Genomic DNA, 6,788 nt, shown 5'->3' on the forward strand with positions numbered 1-6,788 from the left:
ACTGTAAAACTGTTAGAGCATTTACATTCTTCTGAACCACTACCGAAATACTCTAGGATATAACTGATTCAATAAGTGGAATTAACACTTCAAGATCGATTTCCTCTATTGAGTTTACTCAGGTTTGCCTCTTCTCACCTTAAGAGTTCGTGTAATATTCTGTCACCATCAATTAATATTCTGTGGGGAACTCCTTCTATGTCAGGAATTAAAGACAGTGCAGGCTGACTGGTTTCTACTATAAATTCCTAGGAATGACATTTTACTTATTATGGTAGAACTTTGAAAATGCTATCTTGGGAATTATTCCATATAGATTTCCATGACTCCCAAGTGCAAGCCCAGAAATCTATTACACTCAGTTTTTCTGTTTCTTCTATCTTACAAAACATAAAAGAAGAAATTAGAGAAGAAAGTTTCCACTTAAATGGATTGCTAAATGAAGTCCTACATGAATAGGCTAGTCACAGCTGATGATTTGTGCCATTACTTTGGGAGGAAAAATGACAAGATGGCATAATTATTTCAAAGTTAAAAAATACATTAAAAAATATCTGGCAGTTGTGGTTCATTGGTACTTGGGGTCAGACTGGACTCTGTGATCCCTCCAAGAATTTCTGAATGATCAAAACTATAGCAAGACACATTAAATGTTTATGGCTCATTTAATTTTTGTTATACTTTTGAAATTCAAAACAAAAATCACCCCTTTCTGTGTTTTGTAATGGCAAAGATATCATGTCATTACAATCACAGTGTGTGAATGTATTGTAGTGAAGGTATTGAATGACTATTGAAATCCATGAACTGCTAAGAGTTCCCAGTGAGAAGGAGACCAGTGAGCTATCTTTGTATTAATACTCTATTTGTTAACAAGTTTTGATGAAAGTCATAGATATCAGTTTGAAGGAACATGCTGTTCCTGGGTTAGTCTTGTTTGTTCATTAATCTAATAATTCATCAGAGAGCATTTAAAAGTGCCTATAATGTGTCACCTACTGTGAAGGGCTCTGGGGAAGAGAAATATCAACGCATTGCAATTTGCTGCCTTTTATTAGAAATAATACCTGGGGCAACAATGGTGTATCTTCAAGAACTTAGAAACTGAGCTTTCCTCTGAGAAATACATTTTGATTTAGCATTAAATAGTTTGGGGTTGAAATGAGCAATTACCGCGAAGACAAAGACTTCTGAGGGAGCCTGTCCCAATCAAAGTGTTCTCATGCACAAGAGGCTGACCCTCAGCGTGTCAGGAGCTGAAAACTGAGACAGTCATGACCGCCACCCCCAGGAGTCCTGCCCTTTTCCAGCCACCCTGGAGCTCCCCAAACCCAGCAGCTGGCAGAGCAGGGGCCTCCAGCCCTCCTGCAGGCATTCAGCTTGGCTAGATCCTGTTTGAATGGGTCCTGAGAGATGGGCCTTCCATGGTGGTGCTAGTGGTAAAGAACCCACCTGCCAAGGGAGGAGAACAAGAGATGTGGGTTGGATTCCTGGCTTGGGAAGATCCCCTGGAGGAGGAAATGGCAATGCACTCCAGTATTCTTGCCTGGAGAAACCCATGGACAGAGGAGCGTGGTGGGCCGCAGTCCATAGGGTCACACAGAGTCAGACACAACTGAAGCCACTTAGCAGACGTGCACATTAGAGACTTGGAATAGTCTCCCTGAATAATCCAACCTATGAACTGAGGATCATTTGATCGCTAATGGATCTTCAGATAGCACCAGAGTCCCAGAGGCACAGGGGGCCTAACAGAACAGTGCCTGAATTAGAAGGTGCCCCGCCGTGCCCCCATCACGCACAAGAGGCTTCAGACTTTGAATTCAATACACAGTGTCCCTGTCCTGATTCATGCTTACTCCCTTCGTAAGTGCTGGCTGCTATGACAAAACTACGTAGACGGAGTGGCCTCAACAACAGACATTTATTTCTTACAGTTCTAGAGGCTAATAAGTCTGAGATCAAGGTGTGATTTGAAACCTGGTGAGGGTCTACTTTCTGATTCATAGACTTCCATCTTTTACTGTATCTTCACATGACAGGAGGTACCAGAGAGCCCTCTGGGGTCTCCTTTAGAAGGGCACTAATCCCCTTCCTAAGAGCTCCACCCTCATGCCCTAATCAACCCCCAGTACCCTCCCCCCACGAGTATCATCACATTAGGGGATGAATGCCAACCCATGCATTCTGAGAAGCACTCACCAAGCCTGGTGGGCAGACACCGGTATGTACTAGGGACTGCCGAGTACAGTTGTGAGAATGAAGAACAGGCCTCCTGGGTTTATGGACTAATCTCTTGAGAGCCCTGGTAATGAGCAAATGCCCTCAAGCTAGGTCAACTGGGTGATGCTCACAAGTTAAGAGATTCTGGGCCTGGGCTGAGGGTGGCATCTCAGACTTGCAGACTCTGCCTGCTTCCCCTCCCCCATTCCCGGGAAGTTCTCACAGTAAGAGCCAGTTGACCTTTCTGATCATCTCAGCCTGCTGACTGCGAACAAGAGACAGACGCCAGCCTGGGGATGAAACCCGCAGAGCAGGTGGGACCCAGGGTACAGGCAGGAAGGAGAACCAAGCTGTTGACCTCATTCTGTTCCTCTGCCACTAATAGTTTTTGGGGAAAAAAAATTCTACGCCAGCAACCTCAACTTCCTTTTTTTATTCTATTGTCTGTTTTCACCATTCTGCAGAAACTGCTCTCACTGAAGTCACAATCGCCAAATTCAACCGCATTTCCACTTTCTTGTGATGTTTCCTCTGCCTGTGATGTTGGTCTTGAGAGCAGGAATGAATGCTTCCACCAGTGTCTGTCACAGAGCACAGTGACTGATTCCCAGAAAGCATGCAATACATTTTATTGAAAGAATGAATAATTGTTATTGATGAAGGAAAGATAAGCATCATCTCTTCTCTGGACTCCCATAGCATCTTGCTTAAGATCTTCTGTGGTCATTTATTATTCCTCATTTGTGTTCCCAAGGGGTGTAGAGCATCCATTGGCTCCCGGCCTAGCACAGGGCTTGGCATATAATAGATGCTCAGGAAAAGTCTGCGGCATAAATGAAGCTGGGGACTGCTGTGACTCAGCAATGGTGCTCCAGTTACTCCAATGATTTGTAATAAATCACCACAGAATGTAGTGACTTAAAACAATAATCACTTATTATTTTTCCTCATGGTTTCTGCTTTACCAAGAATTCAGGAAGGCTCGCTCACATGGCTGACAAGTCTGTGCTGCCTCTTGGCTGGGGTCCCGTGTTCCCCTCCTTGCAGGCCTCTCCATAGGGCTGCTTAAGCATCATTAGGACATGACAGGCGGTCTCCCCCCAGGCAAGTGCTGCAGGTCAGGGTGCAAACCCCAGTGCCTCTTGTGACCCAGCCTCAGGAGTCCCATGCAATCCTGTCCCCGTATTTCACTGACTGCACTCGGCCAGTCCTCATCCATCGTAGAAGGAGACTTTGCAAAGGCCTGGATATCAAGTGAGGATCATTAGAACCATCTTGGAAACTGGGCAGGGTACAGGATTAGCCATTGGAAAACAAAGTTTCAAACTGAGGCAAAGCTACTCCCTAGGCATTCATCTAAAGGCGGTTGTGAGCTCTGAAGCCTGGAAGAAACTGTTGTGGCTCTCTGTGAAGAGGCGGCCATCAGCATGGATGCCATGCAACATCCAGGCCCAAGTTCTCTTCCAATGGAGTTGTAGACAGTCCAGGAAAAGTGACTCTTTAACCTCACAGACAGCACAGCCATCTCCTGGGACGCCAGTCTGCAGTCTGGGGTCGGTGAAGACTTGAGCAGCCTACACTCGTCTTTGGGCAGAAGTGAGACTTGGCTCCTCTGCTGTGCTGAGGCTGCCATCGCAGCCTGCTAGACTGGATGCTTGCCTCTGGGTCTCCCTGCAGCCTCTCTGGCGTGTCCCTGGGCTCGGAGACAGCACCTCTGCTGGTTCTGCTGTGTCCTCCAGGGGCATCTGTGCTTTGAGAAGCCTGGGGGAGACCCACTCCTACAGCATGCCTCGGGGAGTCTTTCCATAAGACAAATAGTAACTGTAAAAGAGAAGGGCAGAAACCCTGAAGAACCCACAAGAATCACACATTCCCCAGCTGTGCATTTAATAACAAGCATCCTTTGGAGCTGGCATCCTTTGGAGCTGGCCAACAGTCCAGAATGTGTTTACATACCTATTTCTTACTGTCACTGTAGTGCTTTTAGGTGATCAGATAAATTTAAAGGGCTATAAACAAGAATTATATAAAATAATAACAAATACTTAATGGTAATCATTGGAAAAAGGAAATGCGGGGCTACATATCTATTTTTATTCACAGAAAATAAAAAATAACTTTGGAGGTGATAGGCAAAGTTTCTTTTCCTTTTTTGATTGAGGTAAAAAAATTCCTATATTTAATAGCTTTTATGCCAATTTTCTTTAAAAATTTTGAATGTTTTGTTTTCTTAAAGTGTAGCTAGAAAAGATCTTTTCATTTCTATTTTCAGCACAGTGTCTGAAATGAAAACCCAAAGTATAGGTCTAAAAACTGTTGACTTGTTCAAGACTCTAATCACTGTTACTGAACAAATGTTATTACTTTTTAAATTTAAACATGACTCTATTTTTAGTCTACAGGCTGAATTTATTTGCATATTCATGCAAATGATGATTTACTACCAAATTCTTATCAGGTTAATTTCAACCTGCCTCCACTGTTATCTTATTATACACTAATTAAACACTCATAAATTCTATGAACATTTACTTTTGCTTTGTTAATAATTTTCATGTGATTGAATAGAGGACTTTAAGCTATGAAAATACTCAGTACTGGATATGGCTCTAGAGTCGGCCTTTGAATTGTAAACTGTTTCTTAGAAATAAATGAGTCCTTTAAAAATGTTAAACTTCTCTTTTAGCAAACCACCATATTGCATGAATTGTAGAATGTACAGTTCTTCACACCTAAATATCTCTGGAATAAGATGCACACAGAATCCGTTGCTTCTTAGACTCCTTGGATGTGTTGTGTTCCTACTTTGGGACTTTAGCCAAACACTCCTGTGGCCTGCAAATGGCTGCAGAGGATGCGTGATGGACACAGCCAGGGTAGCTGACTGTGTCACTCCCCAGGTCTGCCGAGGATGTCAGTTGCTTCTCCCTGCACTGTTCCCTGCCCAGGGACTGAACCCAGGTCTCCTGCATTGCAGGCAGATTCTTTACCATCTGAGCCCCCAGGGAAGATTTTTCCTCTTAAAACAATAAACCAAAACGTGTCCCCTTGGAAATAAAGGCAATGGAGTTGCTTTTGTTAAAAGAGAGTGATTTTTTTAATAACATATTTATTTTATTTTTTCTTCAGTTCCCAAGAGCTACTGAGACATTACCTCTAGACATGACCTCTAACTCCTGAGGTTAGATAAAATGGCCTTTGGTCTGCCTTTTCCTTTTATTTGAAAAGCTCTTAAAGGAAATGTATAACTCTATTAAAATCCCTAAGACACAACTCACTATTAAAAAAAAAAAATTATGGCACATATGTCTTGGATTCTAGTCAAAAAAGTTTAGATCCTGAAGTCCCTGACTATTGCCTCACCCTTCAAGGACATGGCTGAAACCGTGACGAGGTGGGAAACAGCTACACTGGAACATGTCTATAGTATCTCCAGAGCTTAGGATAGCTTCTGGGTGCAGGGAGTCAGAAGCTATAGGCCATTAGGATAGTAGTTTCTCCTCATTACATGTATATTTATTTAATTACTGAACTCAATATTCTTTGAAGATTCACTGAGTGAATACTGATTAGAGTTAATATGTATTGATTAAAAATTAATATGTGCATGGCAATGAGTGTTGAATTTTTTCAACACTATGAAACAAAGACATGCTTCTTTGGTGTCAATGAAGGAATGTTAGATACTTTCAAAGGTAGGAATAATGAAAAAGTTTAGGTGTTCAGGTAAGGTAATTCCTGTGTACACAACCTAAAAGATGAAAGACCTCCAGAATTAACTTTCTTAAACACATATATTGGACACAGTGTGATCAATCATAGCTTCCAAACTTACTTTTAAAAATCACTACTTAAGGTTTCTGGCAATAGGTCATGTAAATTACATTCTTTAGAAAATATACCGCACAATGGCACAAAATCTATAGCCCCGTAAAAACTGATACATTTGCCAAAAGGTGGTGGAAAAGGTAAAGACTTAATTGCAGCAGTTATATATACAAATATATACAGGCTCTCACAGATGTTTTTTCATTGGGCCATCATTTGTGTAACAAGCTACTGCAAAATTCAGTGACTTTAAATAGTATCCCTTTTACTGTTTTTACTAGTTTGAAGGTCAGCAATTTGAGCAAGAATCTGCTGGGTGGTTCCTTTGTTCCTCATGGCATCAGTGGAGGTCACTGAGAGGTCAGCAGGTAGATGGATGAGTCTGAAAGATTCAATAAAACCCAGAAGGATGCAGCAAGGGACCCTGGAAGGTAGGACCCCCAGCTGGCACTGGTGACCAAAAGACAGACAGGGGGCCTTTCCGGCGTGGTGGCCTTAAGGGAGTATAACTTCTTAAATGATAGTTCAGGGCTACACAAGAGTAGGTTCCCAAGGCTTCAGGGGAAGATGCAAGGTTCCTTATACCTTAACCTTGTAAATTCCAGATATCCTGGAAAACCCTCCATATTCTGTTTTCCAAAGCAAGTCACTGGGGTCAGCCTTGATTCAAAAGGTGGAGAGTTAGACTGTCCCTCTCAGTGGGAGGAGAGCAAAGAACATGAGGCCAATTCTAACTT

The sequence above is a fragment of the Muntiacus reevesi genome, chromosome 19 (assembly GCF_963930625.1).
Source record: "Muntiacus reevesi chromosome 19, mMunRee1.1, whole genome shotgun sequence".
NCBI classification, from domain to species: domain Eukaryota; kingdom Metazoa; phylum Chordata; class Mammalia; order Artiodactyla; family Cervidae; genus Muntiacus; species Muntiacus reevesi.